Raw genomic sequence first — 4,950 nt, forward strand, 5'->3', positions numbered from 1 at the left:
GCAAGTGGTGCGCACATGCTGCACAGTTGTTCGAGAGGTCAGGTTTTTGTTCCCTGGGTTTTCGTTTTACAGTACACCCTACGCCCCGTCGACCCTCTAGGTATACCTACGCCCTGTACCCCATGCCCATGGGCTTCGCTGTTACGTCCCTGCCGGGCAACACGCACGGATCTCTCTTGTATATACATACTAAGCCTGTACGTTGATTATGGACGCTGCGGGGCAGTTTAACCCTGGACCCGACAAACGGACGTACCTCGACACACCTTTATTAGCTATCTATAATCGCGTCCAAGGTGAGGTTCGCAACTTCCTTTAGCACAATGAGTGTCTTCCAAGTGGGTACCGTTCCGCTGGTTCAGGTGTAAGGTACCAACAGCTGGCACGATTTCTAACTGATTTCCATAACTCCTCGATGGTTCCCATTGACCTCACACCACCTTTCCACCTGGACTAAGTTGCGATTTCAGGAACAGTGTTCAGAAGCTGCGCGTTTTTTTTCCAATGTAGTTAGACCAACAAATGCTATGAATTTGGAAGTAGGTACCTAATCAACGGCAACGTTGCAACGCGCGTTATGGTAAGCCTAAATGCATGTGCATACAAACATCGGTAGGTAAACGGATGCGGATTACAGGGGTACAAATAGCTAACAAGATTGTCAAAGAATATCGTGAACTTTAACGTTCGTCGTAAACACCGAACCGAACAACAAATCGTATAGTTGACGTAATTGTTTGTACAACAACGAATCAGGATTGACGAACTGGAAGCCTCATCGGTCAATTAGACGTCGCAAGAAGGAGTATGCATTAAGATATGAGAAAGTAAAATATTATCTTACACGTAAATGCTTGACACATAAAAGAATCGAAGAAGATAAAAATTAGTTATAAGTTGGACATCGTAAAAATTGGCCTGTCTTAAATTTAACATAATAAATTAACAACAGCGCCTGTGTGTACCTACCGAACCCTCAGACCTTTTCTACGGAACGTGTAGTGCGAAAATTTTACTTAAAAACATATATGCTCAAGAATATAATAAACGTCAAGACGATGATAAATTACTATCCCAAGTTATTCCAATCGCGTGTCATATTCGGATGTCTGTGTCTGTCCGTACTGCATTTGTACAGATTAATCATTGATATTACATGCGACGAAGAACCTAATCTATCGATCTTAGTTTCCATTCGCGTGCGATAAGAAACCGTCAGCGTATTAGTTTATTTGTTTATCCATCTTCCATGTATAACTTTGTTCCTCAGATACCAAACTATTTACACAAACACTATTTTCCTGACACACAACGGCAAGCGTGAGTGCCCTCTTTTCGGCTCTCGTTCGTGTTCTTTCTCACGTCTTCTGCGCGCGCATTCACGGCCATCTATTTCTTTTTTCTCAAACTTCCGGCGTCTATCGCCACGCCATCGCGCGTCGAACGAACCGTCCAACTCCTTCAAATCCTATTATACCTATATATTATATCTCAGCTATTAACCGAGCAATCTGTATCTGTTTGTAAAAGCGTCAAGCCGTGTGCTCAATTTGAACTCGTTTGAAACTGTCGTAGTACAAAGTTGAGAGCTGGTAAATTGCGGTTTCGAACCCACCTCCGGTAATATAATTCTAAAAATAATTTCAACCGAAAAACACTCGATTAATTGTATCGTATGCCGGACCTACATTTCCTTGACTATCCGCTGGCGTGGGATGATATCGAACGAATGACTTCACACAGTGTCGAATTATAATCATGTGCCTAACGATCTACACAGCTGTATCTCTTAGATTCACTTCTAAAATTGCTATAAATTATGATTGTGAGCACAAACCAGTACGTCGCAATTTTCAAAAACTACGTAAAGGGAAGTCGGAGGAGCCAAGCCATAGTCGTATGATACTTATTGTTAATTGAGAGAAAAAACCGACAGCGATTTACGTTTCTACCATGCCCAAGAGAATGATCCTTGGTAAACTTTTACCCTTAACACCGGCAAGCTGGAGTTAAGCGTAAGATGTCCTCGCAATACATTTCGACGAACACGAATATTATAGAGGTATACCGTGTATCCGATGACATAAACTTGGTAATACGGTTATCCGCGAACAATGTGTATTGTATAGGTATCTATACGTGCGAATATACGTGTGACGACGAAATTTCTGTCATTCCATAATTTAGGCCCAACCCCAGTTAAATACCTACACACTACATACCCCACAGTTTCTACAATTCTAATACGTATCCAGAATGTATCGGCAAACGAAATGCGTGTAGGTGTCAACACACGTACAAGTAAGTCAGCGTCGTATCGTCGTCGGTGTCGTCGTTTCTATCTCGTGATAAAGAGACAGAGTTGCGAATCACGACGCGGTGGCGCCTAATGGGCGGCTACAAAAAGACGTTTTCGCGAGGCGAGGGACACGAGGCGACCGGAGTATGTAAGAGAGCGGCGTCGAGGGAAGAGAGGGAATGCGCAACCCTCCCCCCCCCTCCTGCCCCTCCATTCCGCCGCCCTATCCCTTCCCCCCCCCCCCCCCCACTCCCGGACCTTCCCCACCATGACCCACACGACCCCTTCGGCGCCGATCCCGCGTTTCACCCCCCTCCCCTCCGCCCCTCCTTGCCGTGGCTCACCGCCGGCGCAGCGGCCGTTGGTCGTATCGTCTCTCCCCCCCCCCCCCATTCCGCCCCCCCTCGCTCTCTCTCTCTCTCTCTCTCGTTCTCCCTCATCCGTGGCACCTCCACCCGCACGCGAAGCTTCGCGGCTATAGACGACGACGCCGATGGGATGCGTCGCCCGCGGAGATACGTCTGCTTGTGCCCCGTCTTTCACGTTTCTCTCACTACTGCCGAGTTAGTTGCACGGTGTTATACCTATGTAAATATATACGGGTTGGGCGTTATTACGCTTTCTTAAATATCTCCCTGCATGGTACGTCCAACTTTGTTCCGATGCCCGTTACAATATCACATATTATTGCGTTATATCTACCTACGAATGCGAAATACAAGAGGAGCTCTCCCTCGGTCTGCAGGGTTCATCATGACGACTCTCGCTCGGCTCTCGTTGCAAATTGGCGGTGTATATATATACATGTATATATATATATATACACATTATAACGCATGCCCGTAGAACCGAGTTAGGTGTAAAGCGTAAGGATGGATGGAACAGACGACCGACTGTCAGCCGGGGGCCGGTTGGGTCGTTAGACGTCCGTTCGACCAAGTTCCACGGATTCACTTTGACCTTTGCGATCCTATACATACAATACCTACCGTTCTAATTCTTCGGCTCCTCGGAGGAGAAATTACGCATATACCGGCCTGCTACTTTATCGCAGGATGTATGTATGGGGTACGTACGTGTACCTAACAACGTGTAAGAGCAGTACCACCATTACATGTACGTAGACGTATAACAGGGGAGAATCGGCGACTGTAATTATTCTTGTTGTCTACACGCACACACAGAAGCGAGTCGGCGCGAGAGAATGCTGCAGAGAAGATGAATCTCTGGTAATAGATCTGCGCGGCTACGATTGGCCAATTATTGAACGGAATTGTAACCGCGTTTAAAGAGTCACGCGGTACTTGTACCATCGGAGATCTTCGGGCGTCTTTCCGTTTAGGTCCGCACAACGATTCGGCTTCTCGATCGTACGATTATCGTATTGTTGTACGGTTATCGGACCAACAAAAGAATCCAAGAACAATTTCTTTTCATTCGTTTCTACCAACCTATCGACAGACGCCATATTGGTTTCCATCGATAGGTTTGAATTTTCAGTTTTCGCGGCAATTCCCGAAGGCTCGAATATCGCGATGCAGCTTGATAAATTCTTCGAAAGGTCCGATCGATCCGCGGTGTCCAACGGATATGTAAAAAGTATACTCCACGCTACTTGTAACGTAATTAAATTGATAAACAATTTACTTACAACTCAAGATTTACGAAGAACAAATTCCGAGAACAATAAAATACCAATGTAAAATTCAACTCAAACGATAATTTATACACATTGAATGCAGGTGTATTCTCAAAATATGTTCCATGAAATTTTCAGCAACGTATAAATACTCGTGCCTTACTCACATCCGCCCGTTTCTCCCACAACGTTCATCGGAAATTCTTTGAATTGAACGACATTCGTTGTACGCGTAAAAAAGAAAACCAAAAGTACAAGAAAGTATCGAATATAAATTCCCGCAAGTGTCACCGCAGGATTTTGCTGAAACAAAAATCGAGCGATTCATTCGTCGCGGTGTGAACACCTTCGAGTATTTATTTCCATTCAAAAAAAAAAAAAAACACCGCGTTCTTACATGCACAAAATGAATCATTGTTCCCCCGCGAAGAATAAGTTATTATCTCCCCCCCCCCCCCCCCCCCCCCCCCCCCCTCGATCCCGCGTTCAGCGATAAAGTCCAGGGTTCCTCTTCGGCGTCGCGACGCCCCTGTCCTGCCCGGAGGTTTCGAGCAGCGCGCATCGGACGGCGCACGACGCAGGAACCGCGAAGCACGGCGTCTTTCGGATCAGGTAGAGGGGTGGGGGAGGGGTCGGGGTGGGGGAAGCCGACCGGCGGAGTGGATGGATAGCGTCAGCGGGGGCGGTGGCTGGGATCCGCCGTCCGCCATCACAACGAACCAACTCCTCTTCCACCTACCTAACCAACCATCCCGTAGTTTTCGTCCTATACGCGCAGTCCCCGCGATTCCGTCTCTATATGCGCGTGTTGTTAGGTCGGGAGGTAGAATCCCGGTTGTCCACCAGTGCCTGCTTCAATACACTCCCTGCCATGCCCTAGCACCGGTCTTACTACGGGCGCGTTCCTCTTCTTTCTTCCTTTTTCTATTCTCTTCGTATTGTACATAAATATATATATATATATATATACACATACATACATACATATATATATATATATATATATACACAC

This window comes from Neodiprion pinetum, chromosome 1, assembly GCF_021155775.2.
Source record: "Neodiprion pinetum isolate iyNeoPine1 chromosome 1, iyNeoPine1.2, whole genome shotgun sequence".
NCBI classification, from domain to species: Eukaryota; Metazoa; Arthropoda; class Insecta; order Hymenoptera; family Diprionidae; genus Neodiprion; species Neodiprion pinetum.